The 18261-nt window shown below is 41.0% G+C and overlaps 1 protein-coding gene across 2 annotated transcripts in view; it reads left to right on the top strand.

Annotated features, from left to right (window-relative positions):
• Nucleotides 1-18261, top strand: part of NELL1 (neural EGFL like 1) — a 273582-nt gene that overhangs the window by 2131 nt on the left and 253190 nt on the right. The window lies entirely within an intron of this gene.

Genomic DNA, 18261 nt, shown 5'->3' with positions numbered 1-18261 from the left:
GAGCTGTTCTTCTCACATATTTCCACTCCTCTCTTCTCTGGCCACAATTACATCTGTGCAATAATTTTTTTTCCTCATTCTTAAATATGTTATTACAGACCTGTTACTGTCATTGCTGACTGGCCCATTCTCAGAGAAGCCACCCTTGTAGTCCCCCCCCCCCCCAAAACCTGGCCACACAAACCCAATACGGACATGGAGACCACCTCAGGATTTGTTTCCAGTCTTTTATGATACAACAAGTAGCATGATTTTCACTGATTTCCAAATTAATGTCCAGAAGTGCAGCATTAATTTATTAATTTAAAGATATCAATTGTGTTTTCTTCTGATACCTTGACTTCAGGTTTGTGTGTTATGGACAAAGAGTACTGAAGTACAACCATTCCTCCAAGGGCTGCAGTGCCCCAAATATATGAATAATTCTAATTGCTATTCCGTGCAGCTTATTGCAACCACACTGGTGAACTGTTGTGGTGAGTTTTCACAGGCTGGTGGTCAAAGCTGTAGGGAAGAAGTCTGAGATGTTTGTCAGAGCATGGATTGAGACCATTGCTGAAAGGTTAATGGTGAAGATGTTATGGATATTCTGTTCTTTTTTCCTTGGAGGAATACACCTGTAGTTTAGGAACTTAGGCAGGACTAGTGTAAAAAAGGTAGAACGTATGAAATTTGTATGAACTGAAAGATAAATGTTCATGGGAAGCAATAAACAAAAATTCACTGTATGAAGTGAATAAACAATTTGAACGCTGTAGTTAGGTACATAAAGCTTTTTTTTTACCATTCCCACAACAGAAATTGTTTTTGCTAATGCACACCTGTGCTTGAATATCACCTCTAAGTGTAAAACTTCCTGGAAAGTGGCTTGGGAAGATTACTTTCTTCAGTAAAGCTCATCAGCCCTTGGGTCAGGAGAAGATTGTCAGATGGGATGGAAGTCTGAGGCTGCCCTGTTGTCTGCTTCCCTTCTTGTTCATATCTGTTGTTTGTTAAATGTCAGCAGCTGAATGAATTCCCTTTTACTGACAGAGGTGACTTACTTTACAACTACAGTCTGGCTGTGTGCCAGGTCCCTTGGCTGGAACCAGGAGATACTTAATTTTGATTTTTTTTATCTTGCCATGCAGTAAAACCAGTATAGAACTTGGGGCAATGTATGGACAACTGCTGTGTCTAAGATAGAAGTAATAGTTTCTGCCTTAGAGATTCACAAGAAAAACTTCACCAACGTGACACTCCCAGAGCAAAGACTGAAAGTTAGTGGTTAGTTTCAAGATTACTTTATCCTACAGGACTAGCTATTCCAGCCTCCAAGATGTGGTCTTTTCAGCCCAGCTTTGCTTTGGTTAGTCCTTCCCATGTGTGAGTAGTCACTCACACGTGCCTTGCTGCATCCCACTGCTCCAGGATCGCCTTTCAGGCTCTGGCAGGGAAGCACCTGTTTCACCTGGCAGGATGTTTGCTGAACATGGAGCCACATTAGAAGACCTCTTTCCAGGCTTTCACTGCTGAGGATTCCCTAGTTTAGGACATAAGGAAAGTTTGTGAGTATGTTCTTTAGCATGTGGTTTTTCATAGGGATGGTTTTGCCTGCTGCCTTTGACAGCAATGTATTGGGGCTTGGAGCTTCCATAAAGGTTCCCTGTGGATCATTTTCTGTCTTGTAAGATGTATTTTCTAGAATGGCTGTAATGGAGCTGTTCAAACTGAGAGTGTTCTTTTGTGTGTCCCAGCAAGTTTACATTTTTTAAGGTAGAGGAATGGTAATTTTTCCCCAGCCTGGACAGTTATGTGTCCAAGGGTAGTGAAAATATGGATTGTTCGCCTAAACAAGATTCCTTTTCTGTGAATTAAACTATTTGAAACAGAAAGCTTTATGAGTTTTGAGCATTTTTTTCTGTTGCATTGAGGTGAAAAGAGGAAATGAAGAAGTGGGGTGATTTGAAGACACGCACAAGAGAAAGGGAAACTATTATTTTTAATTAGATCTTTGATCAGTGGTGTTAGCTCTCTTGCAGTAAGTGACACACTGTTTGTTACAGAGTTTCTGGGGAGTGATGTCATGATTTAATTTATCCTAGAGAAAACATAGATTTTTTTTTTTCCCTGGAGAGTTTGCAATTTCAGTCCGATGCAATTTCGGTCCAACACATCGCAGCGAAGCTGGTATCCTGATTTTTTAATAATATTGATAGTAACAGCCAACACTCAGATTTCTGTAAGAAGCAGCTCTACAAGCAAAGAAATGCATTATATTCTGTTGCAGATTATGTGACAGCGTGGTAGAAACAAAGTGCCAATCGAGAGATGTGGGTTGCCTTTGGGCAAGCAGATCTGTTCCTAATTCAGAAAAGCATAGAAACCTATAATTAAGTGTAGTGAACTGAGTGGTCCTATTGGGCATGGACTTCGATTATTAGAGTGTTTCAGCGAGATTTTTGATTGATCAGTTCCATTGTTTGTATGTTTTAGTTTCATTCTCTGTGAAATGGGGATGAGAAAATAAAAAATGCAGTGTAAGTATTGGCAGTGTGAATTAGAAGAAATGTAGATATCTAACTCATAATTGCAATTCTGCAAACAGTCTGATTGTTAAGATCCCTGACATTGTGGGGACTTTATAATTTATTAATTTGTCAACACTAGAGTGGGGAAAAATGTCTTTGTGGGTTGTTCTGGCATGAAGGGACAAAGGAGGGTGAGTGGAGGTTCTTGGCTCGAGTGCTCTTGGGGAATGGGGCACCAAAGGTCCTGGTGTCTGACCCACATCTCCTCACCTCCAACCAGGAGTCCAAAGAATCAAAGGAAACAGTTTGGGGGGCGGGTGGGAAATAAACCTGAAAAAAGTATTGAAAATGTTAATTGTTCACCTAATATGTTACAGTAACATCTTGCAAACATTGAATGAAACACATCTGTAAATATGTCTCACATCTGTAAATTTGTATCTTACAAACATGAAAAAATGAACAGGATCAGAATCCCAGAACGGTGTTTTAGTGTAAATTTTAGTACATCAAGAAACAGGGAGCTATGGCTCCCTTGATAGTGCTCCATCCTGTTCTGTTTCAGATAGCAGGGAAGCAGGGCTTGTTTTGACCCTGACTTGGCAGGATCTTGGGTTCAGTGGTAGAGAAAAATTCTCATGGTAAATAAGGCAAGAGGAGGTGCTTCAGTGACCATCCTATTTCTAGGCAGACTGAGCCCAATTTTTAGCCTAGCTGTTAAATTATGTGATTAATAACCAGTCTAACTTTTGTTCTATCCTCAGTTCTCATTGGGGAAGTAAAATTGTATTCCTTTTACAACCTGTCAGCTGTGCCTCTTTCTTTTTAATTCTTCTCACAACATCTCTTTTGTGCTAACAGAGACTTAAAGCCTTTACTTATAAAACAGTTCCCCTCTAGAAGTTTATTAAGGCTTTGCTGTCTCCTTTCCTAGCAATCTGGCAGTATTTTTCAACTTGGCCTTTAAATTAGGAATGGTCTTTTTACTATGTATGCTATGTTTAGCATTCAGTAAAAGAAACCACTAAGTACTGTTAAAAGTCTAAAGATGTATAGTCCTTTCTTCCTTGACCGTTTTTTGACTTGCATTAAACAACCAGTAGATTTGTAAGAGAAACACCTGGCCTGGAGCTCCTGCAGCACAGGGTTCAGTCATGCTCCTTATTCCCACTTTGTACAAGTGTCTGCTGAGTTTTTTTCTGTGCAGCCATGGCTCCAACAGGAAAGGCGAAAGAGTAACAGGTATCTTAAAGTACAGAGAAAGGCAATGTTTTTGTGAGAAAGAGAGTGAAACTTGTTGAGTTCCTGAAACAAAAGGACTGTCCTGCTTCAGGCCAAAGAGAGATCAAAGCTGCAGTGCTAAGGCAGGTAGAGGTGCCTCCCAGAAGACTCTCTTGAGTTTCTAGATGAAGTGCAACCCTCTCTGTTGGTGTTTTCTTTCAATGTTTTATGAATCCTGACTTTTTTTCCTCACTTAGAGAGTAGAAGTGTTTCCAGACCTCACTCCAGGAGTCTGAGTCCTAGGAGTCAGGTTTTGCAGTGCCAAACTGAAGGGAGTTTTGATTGCTGGCGAGCTTTGAGATTTGGTGGATAAGGACAACTGCATAAGTTGATCTTGTCATCAAGAGTGGGCACATACCCTTTATATCAGGAATTCTGGCTCTGCTTCTGGCAGGACAGTCTTCAGGATACACTTGCGATGTGCTTGGGGAAGGAGCTCAGCACTGAGCTGTGCTCAGTAAATTCACAGGCCAGGTGAGGAGGCTGCTGCGTTTGTTCATCCGTGCGTGAACATCATCTCACCTGAATCTCACTGACCTGTGCGCTGTGGCCGAGGCTGTAATCCACTTCAGGTGTTAAACTCAGTTGTGCCAACATAATGTGTAAGGTGTGTGAGCTGCAGAGCTTCAAAAAGAGCCAGGACTGAATGAGAGGGAGCAGATAACGGCTCAGGGAAGAAACATATGATTACTCTTCTGGGGGTGGGTGGTGGGAGGTCTGCAGTGAGTAGGAGAGATAAACTTTAATTTTAGACTTCGGGCTTTAGTCCTTCTTTACATGAGATAATGACACAAGAGTCATTGCTTTCTGTGGGATCTCTCCTGCTATGTTTATAGCAAATATTAAATATCAGCAATGTCGTTTTTACAGAACAGAAATCTTACAGTAGCAAAAAAATTAGGAAGGCACAACATGAGTTGCTGGAAATCTTAGTTCTGCCTTCTGTGGTTGTAGAAGAGAGTAGCTCTAGTATCTTCTCCATGCCTGGTGGTATCTGAATATTCCACCTTGCTGGGATGCTGGAGTTTTTGGGGCACACCTCCTGAGGCTGTCGGTGCCCCACTGCTCCCTATTCTTTGGGACAGTTCCTTCTGAAATACCCTTTCCCTGAGGTGCTGCCAGCCAGGCTGTTCTCTGAGGTGGGGCTGTGGGAAGTGGCCAGAACCAGCAGCACCTCCCCTGACAGAGGTGCCCTGCACCTCACCACAATACACAGGTTTATCTTTGTGGAAACTCTGCAAGCTCCTTGAACTCGTGAGCTTTTATTTTATATTTTATATTTTAATGGTCAGAGGGTGGTATTTTGCCTGTGCTGTGTCATGCTGTGTAGGCCTGCTCTGGTTCCCACATGGGCAGGTGAATTTGGGGTTTTGCCCCAAGATGCCTGTGGGATGCCTATCCCGGGTTTCTGGGTGCTCATGAGGAAGAGGCAGCTGCTGTCAGATAGAACCCTTTGTATGTGTTGGTAAAAACTGCATCAACATCTGAGATGTGGGTCAGCCTCTCGCCCCTGTCGTGTTGCAACATTCAGGTGTTGCTGCTTCCTCGGTCCTAAGTTTTGTCCGTTCTCCTTCTCTTTCCACTGAGATCCCACTCTCACCAGGGCATGGTAGAATCGGTGGTTTACTAAAACCTGATCTGCTTTCAGGGCTTAGTGGCTCCAAAGGCAGCCACAGGCAGCTCTGCTCACCTCAGTGTTGGCAGCACGGAGATGGCAGGGGCCAGGCCAGTGTGTGATTGTGCTTGCAATGGAAATTTGTGGGATTGTGAGAGATAGGGCCCATCCCATCCCTTGGAGAGCGGGATGCTCATCTGCCCTCTGTGCTCATCCCTTGAATGTCCCCCTGCTTTTCCAAGCTCCAGGCTGGCCCTTAGGTGGGCAGCTGCCCACCATCCTAGAGTGTTGCCAGAGCGTTCCCTCAGAGCTGTTAGCCCTTTGTCAGCACTCCTAAAATAAAAGTTTAAATAGGATCCCAACAGCTGGGCTGGCTGCACCCAGGAGGATGGAGGAAACTGTGACTTCCCTGACGGAGGTGGTTTCTGGGCTTGTGTCCATCAGCAGGTCTTGACGTCTTTTTGGGATCTGGAGTGCTTGTCCTGATTTCCCCCCATCGTTCCCAGACCTCTATAGAAGCTGGAAATGAGAGGGAAATAAAGCTGGAAGTTTAGGGGCAAGGACTGAGTGTGTGACAATGATGAGTGGTCTCCCCTGGGAGCCAGGCAGTGACTTGGGCTGATGCTGGGCAAGGGTGTGGAAGCAGCTGGATGAGATGAACTGTGACAGGCAGGGCAAGAAAATGGCCTCAGACGGGCATGTGGAGGGGAGAGGAGAGAAAAAGCTGTGTTGAGGAGCTGGAGGCCAAGAAGGAGACAGGTGATGGCCAGACAGGGAAGCTGTGACAGGGATGGTACAAGGACTCTGACCTGGGGGGGAGTGAGGGGCAGGGGTGGAGAGCACAGTAAGGGGAGCTGTGGACAGCAGCTGGGAGAAGCAGCATGAAGAGAGAGGCAAAGGGCTGTGGCCTGGGTGGAAAACCCAAGGACTGCAGTCTTGGACTAGGAGAGTAGGACTGGGTAAAGGTTTGCTTATGGTAGAGGCAGCACCAGGGCAGCATGATAGGGAAAAGCACAGAAAGTTCAGATTTGGTATTGCCGTGAAGTACCCGTGGTATGTGCCAATATTTAACAAATGTTTTTGGAGGATGAAACTTGGATAATGTGTTGGTTGTTTTTTTTTTTTTTTTTTTTTTTTTTTTTTTAATTAGCCATTTAGAACCTTCATTTTGCTGTGCTTTGGTTGTTCACCTGTAAAGTTGAGGTACTAATGCCCTTTCCTCCGACAATCACGGTGTGAAGAATTCATTAATACTTGTAGAGGGCTTGAATACTATGCTGCAATAATTAACTTGATCATGGTGTGTTCTGCCTTCAGAGAAGGATTTGACTATGGCAGATTTACTGTTCAAGGTGAGCCTTGAACAATAAAAATAAAGCAAAACTTAAGATCCTTGTTTGTTAAATTGTTTTGTTCTTCCTTTTGTGCACTGATTGTGAGAAAGGAGCCCTCTGGAAAGAGGTGTGTGATCCTGTAATTAAGAAAGGTTTTGGAATATGCATCCCCAGAGGGTTGAGTCCCTGTGATACTTGAATTCTAACAAGTGCCTAACTTATGAATTATATATATTTTTAATATAGCTAATGTTTTAATGTGTTTTGTATACACAATGTAATTTTTTTTTGCAATGAAAAAGTCTTCAGTGTGTGTTTTTTTCTTTGCAAAACTGACCACTTTCAGAACAGAGAAATGATCTGAAACTAAATACAATGAAGTAGGAGGGGATGAATGAGGTGAATCATCTTCAATGGAGAAAATTAAAGGTCACCTGAGACGTAATTATTAAACAATGCTTTGAGGCTTTGAAGATACATAAACTACTGTTAACTTTGTCAGTTCCCAGAGGTAGTTTTTAAAATACTCATATATACCCATCCTATCTTGGCTGTTTCTTGTTTAATGTTTCAATTATGTTAGAAACCTGTTTAGGAGTAAAATTTATCCAGCATATTGATATGAAGGTATTACTTGTAAATAATTGCAGAGTTTCTTGCTCTATATTCTCTTGTTTAAAACACCCCTACCCCTCCTTCCAAGTAAGTGTAGACTAAAATAGAACCATAGTCACATTAAACAACAGTGACCAATTTCTACTTTCCTTCTTTTTTTCCCCCATCCTGAATGCTGTCATGCTGCCTTCTCTTACTTGACATTTTTTGGATTTCCCATCATGTCTGTAATGATTAGGAAAGAATTCTGAGCACACATTGCCTCTGTCCTTGACAGTTATTTTTGCTTTTCTGGGAGACAATAATTGTGCTACTTGTCTATCTCCATTTGCCATGAGTGTAAGTACAGAGGGGAAGTGGGATAAGCACTTCAGTACTTCTGTAGTATGCTAAAAGCCTTGAATGCTTCTGGCAGCCTGTTGACAGAGTCCTGTCGTGAAGAGAAGCAGAAAGGAAAGCAGAAAGAAAAGAAAGTTCTCTGCTCTTCAGTGGGCTGAGAGGGGCATGTAGGAATTAGTTTCTGATACTGCTGGTAGGTGTTGTGTTCCACACCATGTGAGCATCTAGGTCCTTACAATGAACGTAGTTCAACTTAGATCAAAGTAAGAATAACAGTCTGAGTTTCTTGTATCTTCATCAAAACAGAAATACAACAAAAATGGTCTTTTCCTGCAAAGATTTTGGCAAACAGATACTCTTAAGTCATTTCATACTGCAAGTAGTCAGGTTTTATTAACTACTTGTCTAGTAAACAAGTATTAAACTAGAGTAAGAATATTGTTCTATAACAAAGTCAGTACCTGAGTTGTGCTGCCTTGAGGCAAATCCCTCGGAGTGTCCCTGGGTAGAGAATCCTGCCCAAGCTCAGGGCAAGTCCCTGTACCTGATATTGCAGGTCTGGGTTAAAAGAGAGCAGAATTGGAGCATTAGTGGGCACTGCTGAGTTAAAACTGCTTAAACAACAGGAGAAGGGAAAAGCAATGCTCAAGAATTGGGCTCTCACTGTAGGCAATGGAACAGGATGGTCCATTATGGTGCATTTTGACCCCAAGAGCAATCTCTTAATTCTTAAACCAATTTTAGTAGAAATACATTAATATCCATTTGAGAAGAGCATTTACACTTGACCTACTTAATGACATTACTTCTAAACAGAGCAAACCTTTTGCCTAAAAGGAAGTAATTTGAAATTACTATCACGCAAATTTAAACACATGAAATGATTTTTTTTTAAAGATTTTGTACCTTTAAAAAGTACACATAGGCAGGTATAACCAGACCTAATGCAAGAGGCAGGGATGGACCATTTCCTGTGGTGAAACCCCTGCTGTCTTGAACTATCTGTCAAGAATAAAAATTAGATGCTACTTGAGACCTCAACCTATTTCTTCTATGCCAAATTCTAGATTAGTCCTACCACCTGCAGTGTGGGTGTAGAAATGAAAAAAGGGGGACATTTTTTTCTCTTATTTTTCCTTTTCACCACATAAGTGGTATGAAGAATTCATGTCATACTGTGCTGGTTTATGGCATTATGTCATGTGATTGCCCTGCCTTTTGTGGCCTTTTCAGTGATAACAGTACAGAACATTAGATTTTCTCTTTTTTAAATGGAATGGACAAAAAAATTGGTTTTTGGCACCTGATGTCCACTATAACATTGAGCAAAATCCTTAGTTGTGTAGGCTGCATACCTGCTAAACCAGCAAAGTTCTGTAATTCTGACAAGAGGGATCTGTGAATCAGTATTTTGGAGCAATAAGTACTATAGCTCAGAACTGCTTTTGCTTCTTAAAAATGTCTCATTGCAGTTTTTCTGTCCTTCATCCTACGTCCTTTGTGGTAACATTTCTTACAGAGTTACAGCTGAGTTTGCTGTGGGTCCCCTGTGCTATAAATAGGAAAAATAGTATAGGATCACTACAGCTGCAGGGATTATTTTAGAGAGTCCGTCTTTCCCTTGCACATGTGGGTGACTCCTCCCTCTGAAGCTGTGAGTTTTCCATTTGGCATCAGTGGGATGCTTACTTCTTCTTCACTTACTTCTAAAACAGTTAAATTTGTGTTGTAAAGCTTATTTCTGTGATGTGTGGCCTCCTTCTTTTACTCGTTCTTTTAGTTTTTAAAAAATCTTTTGTAAACTGGAACAGAGCAAAGATATTCTGAGAGCAAAACGTATAAAACTGGATCTAGTGGTTTAAATACTCATTGCTTCTATGATGAAAGAGTGTCTACAGATGGCATTCAGACTTTCCTCCACTTCTCTCTCTCTACTTCAGCTCATTGTGAATAACAATGTCGAAATTTTAAAGCCTCTTCTTGGGGACTGGGGAAAATAACAAAGCCATGATGTGTGGGAGGAGAGTGGGGTTTGTGTGTTTATGTGTCGTGATTTTTCTTGGTCTGTGGAGGTCTCTACAGATGTTCATCGTGTTGTTTGGAAAATAAAGTAGCACAGCCTTAAAGCATGATATTTATAGAATAATTTGGTACATGCTGGTGATTTGGAAACCATGTACTGCACTTACCCCAAGTCTTCCTTTTAAGGGAGTCTGCTGACAAGTTGTGGTAGGAGGACTCTGCAGTACTAGTTACAGTAATCTTGTTGGGGAAGTGGGCAAAGTAATTTAGGTTTACTTCACTGTAACTAATTATGAAGGCGGAAAAAAATAATCTCTCTTTTATAATACTATTGCCCACATATTTAAGTCATGCCCTCTGCTTTAGCTTTTTTTCTCTGATGCTGGCACTGCTTTTAATGTTTTTTGATGTCTTGTGAGTACCAGCTTTCAGGTGGGATATTTCTAGCTTCATGTCATCCTAATCGTTTCAAAATGCAGCCATTAAAAAAAAAAAGTAAACATTATTGCTGGTGTTACTGCTAACAGCAAGAAATGCAAAAAAGTGGGGGGACACATGTGGCAGTTCTATTTAAATAAAAGCTTATTTTCAGAAACAAAGGCTTATGGAGAAAAGGGGAGCTCTTAGTACCCGAAGCACGTTTGCTGTTACGGATGAACCCACAGCAATGGATGCTATCAAAGTTGTCATATTTTATTCATGAGTTGTGGTATGCTTGGGCGAAATAAGAAAAGCAATGCTCCAAATCATAATTATGGTGTAAAAAAATAAAACAGTTATTATTGTGACACTTTAAAAAAAATTAAGTATCTCAAATAATTATATAAAACTTGTGGATAATGACTAATGTTAGCTGTGTTTATGGGTCTTTGTTGGGGGGTGTTGAGAAACACTTCACCAATAGCATTTATACTTATTTTGGGAGAAAATATAAATGTGTGCTTATGTGTGTTCCAAAAAACAAAGACAACTGGAATATTGAATATAAACATAAAGAGGTTGACAGCAGAAATTATACTTCAATAGAGAAGGGCTCTGACAAATGTATTATGCCTCATGCTATTATCATGCAGTTAATAAATAAAACAGACATCCAGGATTTAATTTGCTTTAGCAATAACATGGAAGTGATTTTTCTCCTCAGGGAAAGAAAACAGAAGGGAGAATTAGTTCATGAAACATGTATTGTTTAATGCTTATATAAATCATATATAGAGAATTAAAAAAAAAAAGATTTTAGTAATACATGGACTAAATGCTTTAAAAGTAATTAAAAAATTATTTAGACTGTCAAGTCATTGGGAGTTTTTGAACCAAGAGAGCACTTCAACATATGCTTACTTTGGACTTTATGGATAATTTCATTGCCTTTAGTTGGATTATTCATGTGATGAAATGACTGGAAATTAAAGCCTTTGTGTAGGTGTAGCCAGCTCTGTGAGCTGCATTAGGCGTAGTAACCTCTCTCTGCAAGTGAAGAAAGCGAGTCAAAGATTTCTGTTTTGCTGAAACTTCCCTGTTAATGAACTATTTAAATAGTATTTTGATTTACACACTCAAGAATCCAGGTTTTCACCAGGGAGGCAGATTCTGATTTCTATGTCCTTGCTGAAGTTGGACAGAGTCAAAGTAATTTAGGAATTCAGCTTCTCTCCTGCTTCAGTGGGATCTGGTACTTAAAATTTCTTTGAAATGGATTACTTGTTTACTCTATCTGTCATGTTAATATTGAGCTTAGGATTTCTACATCACTTTAGAAGTACTTGTGATTAATATTTATTTTTAATACTGTTGCCATAAAGTATGAGCAGTATTATTACCTGGAAGAAGGAAGAATGCTAAAAGAGAAATCAGAATTATTACATATTGCCTAAGAATATAAATGGATCAGTCTCTCTGCATGCTCTGTTGAAAAAGCTTATATTTTATTTCTAGATTACAAACAGACTTAGAGTTATAGTGGGAGGAAACAAGTCCAAACTTACACTTAGTGGTAAAACGTAGCTTCTGTGTCTGATTTTTTGTTCTAAGTAACCTTCTGCTACCGTCTTAAGTCTCCCTTAAACAAATGCAGCTGAAGAACATGTTTTGTCAGGCTCAGTATATATTATAATTTTTTAAAAGCGATTTCTAATTTTTTTTTTGTGTTTGTGACGTAGAGCATACCTGAAAATGTTTTGTAGAAGGGGAGGAGAGAAATTGTTTCGCTTGCTTTTGCATGGAGTTGTGTTTTTGAGGGGCTCGTTATTCCCTCTGACATTAGCATTTAATATACCCTTGAAATAGATCCCTGAAGTGGACAGTACTCCTGAAAAACAGATAATACATTGGGAATGATTCTTAGAAATGCTTTTTCCCAATGTTGTGTACGTTGCCACTGGCCCTATTCAAAGCGTTGCTGGTGTAGTCCATGTTCTTTCTGTTAAAATGTTTTTATTTTCCAAATCTGCAAACAGCAGTCTTCATAGGCACAGTGATGTGATACCTTATCTAATGTAGGTAAACAGTGGAAAAGATGATATAATCAGTGACTCCTGAACTAATTAACTAACAACACATGTAATTTGATTAACTCACATGATTTAAGAGCAGATTATGTGCTTTTAGTGATAGTGAACTCCTGGAGCATTTCAACGAAGCATTTAATTTAAGGGATCAGCCACTTGTAAATAGTCTTGATTTCAGTATGAATCCTTTGAGGAAACAACAGAGCCTACTTGAGAAGACAAGCTCAGCTGCTGCTTAAAATATTTGGAAAAAGTTCAAGTGGCTTCCTTCAGTAACAGGTGATGTGCAGCCTTAGCAAGGCAATCACTGTTGAGCTCACCAGGAAGGTTGTTCCAAAGCCATTTGGCTACTGCAGTTTTCTGACTTTGCTCCATAATGGCCAAATGGTTTGATTGGCAGAGTCAGTCGCTGTGCTGTGCATGTACCCAGGGCTGCTGCTCATCCTTCTGCTGCTGGAGGGATCCCTCCAGCGCTTTCCCTGGTCAGTTTGTCCAGGTGGGTGGAAAACACAAGAAAGGGCCCTGGAGGTAGGAAACCTGTATGAATTTTTTTGATATAAGCTTTCTGCCACCAGAGTTTCTCTGCCACTTCAGGCACCTTTTGCTGGCTGGAGAAGCAGAGGTGGCTGCCTTCTCTCTTGGCATGTATTCATTTCCAAGTCTTGTGCCGTGTCTGCTGCTCTGTTTGTTCCAGAGTTCTCAATTTCCAGAATTCAGTTTGAAATGCTGATAAAGCAAACAAAGGACTTAGACTCTCTGACAACTACTTAATTAGCATGAGTGTGGTTACTCTAGCTGGTGCTCAAATCAAGCCAATTTTCAAGAAGTGAAGAGTCTGACATTAGCTAAATTATTGGTTGAGGAGAAACTGTGATTTGATAAGTGTTCTGCTTGATTTCTTTAGTGGCTTAAAGTTCTCCTGCCCCAGCATCTGGAGTTTTAGGATTGGGTTTGTAATAGCTTCCTGAAAGGATTAAAATATATATATATATTACAAAATATGAATACATAATATTTTAAATGCTAGATTAATTTTGTTGGGAGAGACCTATTTGGAAACGAGTTTCCAAACGTGTATCAAAATGACAGCAATATATGAGCATGTATAGCCAGGGTAGTTTTGCATCATGCAAAAGGAGAATTTCCATTGAATTACACTTCTGTAGTGAAACTGCTTTTGCTGTATAGTCATGGGAACTTACCTTTGTGACATTAGCTGTTCACCCTGGTAATTGCTCCATCCTCTAATTTAATGAAAACCCATTAAACCGAAACAATAATTAAAATGAGACATCATCTCTGTAGGAGGCTTGCATATTAAAATCACCAAGCATTTCACTGCAGACGGATCTTATTCCTGAGAAACAGTGTTTGGAGCAACACGTAAAAAGTGATTTACTATGAATAATCATAATTTAGAAAGCTGTGCTGTTGAACATGATTTCATACTGTTTATTACTGACTCTGAGTGGATCTAGCAAGGCAAAAACATTTACAGTGTCTTTTCATGCCGGTGAGAATACGTAGAAGCAGTGATGTGCTTGAGGGAAAACATCACACCCTCTTTGGTCCTGCCTGGTAGCATAGTTTTTAAGAGAAGGGTGAGCTGTTTTCTGACCCCTCTCTCTGGGTTGCTGGCAGGGAGGACAGGTGGTCCTGGTCCCAACTGTTCCAGTGCAGGGGCCCCAGAGAGCAACAGTGCCAGCCCAGCATCTTAACATAAATTTGCATTTCTTTTCCCTTGGCAGTACCCCACAACTTGCTAAAACCCATCCTGGTGTGGAAGCAGTGTAGGCAAGTGGATCTCTGCAGCACAGTGGGCTGTCTCAAGCCTTAGTGCTGATTGAGCTCCCAAAGTGCTCTGAGGGATATTCATGGCTCTGTGCCCGTTCCTGGGACAGGAGCATGTTACAAAGTCTTTTATTTTGTTTGCATATATGGAGAAATTTATGTGAATTTTGTCCCCACAGCTTAAAATAAAAAACTAGTGGTGTCTGCAGGTAACTACATTTTGCCCTTGCTAGGTGGGGAGGGACACTGAAGCATTTCACTGCCAAACAGGGAAATGATTCTTTTTGGAGGAGATCCCCATTGTTAGTGTTAGCATCCTTTTGGGGACTTTTGGATCTGTTAGTGACTTGTGTGGACTGAGGTGTGCTCTTAGAAGAGTAGGAAAGAGTGGGAGTGGTCACTTGTCACCAGTAGTGTTTTGGGCTGTTTTTTATTTTTAACCAGTTCTTCTGTTTTGTGGGACCAATGTGCAGAAAAGGAGGCAATGCACTGGATCTCACTTGAACTCAGACTCTGAGGAAGCACCTGCCTGCAGTGAACAAGAAGGCTTTTGCGATTCTGTTTCGTGTTAGGAACTGTCTGCACTCAGAGTTGCTAGTGTTGGATCCTCCTCCTAATCTTGGTTTCATTTTTGAAAAGCTGATGACTTAAAAAAAGTGGGGCTCTGGCATGATTTTTTTTGTTTGTTTGTTTGTTTTGCTTTTTAAGTATATATTTTGGTTTTATTGGATTTTGCCCATAGCAAGGTAAAAGCCAATTGGATGTAATATTCAATTTTTTAATTGCTGTAACTTAAATCCAGATTGTCTGTTGTTGCAGAGTTAATTTCTACTTGCTTGTCCAGAGTGACTGTTCAAAGGCTCTCCTGAAAGCATGTTGAAGCAAATAGCTTTAAAATGATTGAAGTTACCAATAAAGCAATGTGTTCTGCAGTATATTTTCTGCCAAAGGAAGTAAAAAGTATTCAAGCAGGCTAGTGAATGATAAAAATGTATCTGTAGCTTTAGAAAATGAGTTGATTCTGAATGAAATTTTAGTATTTTTCCTCTAATGGGGGCATCTATTATAGAAAAAATATTTCCTGGATGGCCTGGGATTCAGCTTTTAACAACTGGTACATGTCTTTCATCGCTTAAAATTCCAGCCCAAATGGTCACGTATTTCCCTTTGTACCATTGTTGTCAAAGTAAGTTTGGCAAGACCTTTGCCTTCTTTTCTTTCTCCAGCTCGTTTTGCCTGCTTCTGTGTGGTGGCAGTTTTCTTACAGTTTCTAATGGAGCTGACTCCCAGCTTCTCCCACTTTCTTATTAGGGGCTCTAAAGTGTTCTGGGTTACAAACTGAGGTTTTAATTTTTAGTTGCTGGAGCTGGTGATGGACAGTGCATTGAATCCCCACAGGAAGATGTGACTTGAGGGCCTAAATCAGGTTGGGTAAGGCCTGATGCTAATCCTGAGTTATTACACCTAATTCCATTTGGATGGAGGGTTAGTGTGTACCAAAATACCCCATACGTATGAAATGCACAGGTAAAGCTTGACCTGACCTTGTTGGCCCCAGAGCAGCGTTGCCTTTCATTTGGACTGGTTTTCATGAGGAAGTTAAAACACACCCATGCTGAAATAAAAATTTGAGACTTATTTTGAAGGTGCTGACAGTGAGTATTGTGAGCGGTCGCAGTTGTGGGTAAAATTTCTCCGGGTGGCCGGGGCTGTAAGAGCTGCAGCTGGGCAGGGGGCCGAGCTCTTCCCTGCAGAGTCTGGCCAGGGTTGTGCTGCGGGCTCTGAGCCCTGCGTGAGTGTAGCCCTGGGAGCTGCTTCCTCTTGTAGCTCTTTTGGGCTTGGTAGGGCTGTGCAGCCAGGGGCTGAATGAGCTCACCTGGGACAAGGCAGCCAGGAGAAGGCAAAGTGGCATCCCTGGGGGTGGGGGAGATGGTGCCAGGCAAGGAAATGTGGGATGGTGGTGACTAAATGGATATGGTAGGTTGTCCTGGCAAACCACACTGTTGGTTTCCATTTGACACTTCTTCCTTAGACATTCAGGAAGGACATGGAGGGGCTGGAGCAGGTCCAGAGAAGAGCAACGAGGCTGGTGAAGGGACTTGAGCACAAGTGCTGTGAGGAGAGGCTGAGGGAGCTGGGGCTGTTCAGCCTGGAGAAGAGGAGGCTCAGGGGAGACCTCCTCACTCTCTGCAACTCCCTGACAGGAGGGGGGAGCCGGGGGGGAATCGGTCTCTTCTCCCAGGCAGCGATCAGTGAGACAAGAGGTCAAGGTCTTAAGCTGTGCCAGGGGAGGTTTAGGTTGGATATTAGGAAGAAATTTTTTACAGAGAGAGTGATCAGACATTGCAATGGGCTGCCCAGGGAGGGGGTGGGTTCACCTTGCCTGAAGGTTTCTAAAATACAACTGGATGTGGCACTTAGTGCCATGGTCTCGGAACCACAGTGGGGTTGGATCAAGGGTTGGACTTGATGATCTTGGAGGTCTTTTCCAACCTGGTTGATTCTATTCTATGCATCTTAAAAAAAAGGAATTTAAATCAAGCAACAAATAAGCTCCCTCTGACATAGGTGTGTCTTGTGCTTTTCTGTTTTGCTGAAGGTAGGAAGTTGCTTCTGCTTGATGCTCTGAGATGATTTGTGTCTCTTGGACTTTCAAATAACTGAGTATGCTTGCTTTCTTTCCTTGTTTAATTTTAGAAACACTCTGGTATGTCTTGAAAAACTCACCAGACAGTCAGTATTTCAAATTAGGAAAATATAATCACATAGAAGGACATATGAAAGTCATATCTGTGTTTATTTATTTTGCTGAGATTGCATTATCATTCAAGCATGAAGCGATGTTTCAGTGAAGATTGCTGTATAAACCTATATTGTTCTATATAATGTAGGAAATACGACATTTCATTACAAGCAGACAGTTATTTTTATCGAGAGCATAAAAAGTATTTTACCTTTCAGGCACCTGTGGTGAGGGGGTGTATGTATTCTCAATTTTTCTTTTTCTTTTTCTTTTTTTTTTTTTGAAGTGTGAAAATCAACCTGAAAATAGAAAGCTCTTATTCTAAATGGATCGTACTCCCAGTCCATTTGTATGGTATTTTCTGCAGAAATCAAGCAAAACACAAAGAGATGATGTTCCCAGGGACTGTGTGGTGTGAGGAGGGACACTGCTAGAGAGGTGCAGTGTGGGAGGTGTCCCCTGGGGACAGGAGCTGTGTTGACTGGGCCGTGTCCTCAGCAGGCCTCTTGAGCAATGGTTCTTTCCCAGCGTTTGGGTCCCAGGTTGGAAGCCCAGGTTTGTGCTCAGCACCCCTGTCCTGTGCCCTTTGGTATCCCCCCACAGCCTCGGTGGGCTTCCCAGCTTACAAATCCAGTTGCAGGCTCTTGGGTTCCATTTGCCATCTTGCCACAGAACTGGTGGGAAAGTCCTCTTGATGTTGGGTTATGAGAAGTGGCATTTCTGTAGACACTTCTGCATCTGCAAGTAAATTTTTCACCTGGCTTGCAGTAGGGATGTTCCAAGCCACTGGTAATGGGCGGAACTACTCAAAATAAAATAGCACTGTACTTGAAAGTGTGTTAATTTCTAAAAGCCTGGTTATATAACTTCCTTAGTGCCAATTATACTAGCACAGTGTTGCAAAGCACTATATGAATTGTGTTATCTAGTAGTTTGAACCCAACACTCTGGAATTTCAGAACTTTGGATCTTACTGCTTTTAATCAACAGAGAACCAATATCAGTGTTGCATGTGGTTTTGGTGTAGTTGTGCCTATGAAGTCACACTGAGTATGGTAGAGTATGCACAATATTTCAAAGTATGTTTCTAACTGAAGTATGGACTGTGTTGATTAACCATTCTGGATTCTGACCAAGGAACCCTATATTTTTGTATAAAATTTGATAAACATAGAAATAAAATTTATAGAAGTTTGATATTTGTATAAAATTTGATGGATAGATGGTGGGATGTGGCTTTATATCTGGGCTTCTTATAACGAAGAAATGTTGTACATTGCAGGGCTTGACTGAAGTTTTAACATATGTGTTCCACTGACAGCACTGCCTATGCTTTCATGTGAAAGAATTTTTGAAAGCTTAGTTAAGTCATATTTTATTTCTGGTAATTGTGACAACTTTAAGAAAAAAAATTGTCAGATATGAAGGTTTTTAACCTTCAAACGGTGATAATTATCTTCATCTGTCAAGTCTTGAACGTTGTATCTGAGTCTTACTTGGAACT

This window comes from Manacus vitellinus, unplaced genomic scaffold, assembly GCF_001715985.3.
Source record: "Manacus vitellinus isolate BGI_N305 unplaced genomic scaffold, ASM171598v3 scaffold_63_pilon, whole genome shotgun sequence".
NCBI lineage: Eukaryota > Metazoa > Chordata > Aves > Passeriformes > Pipridae > Manacus > Manacus vitellinus.
Note: the sequence above shows the minus strand (reverse complement) of the source record. Positions and strands in the feature narration are given on the sequence as shown.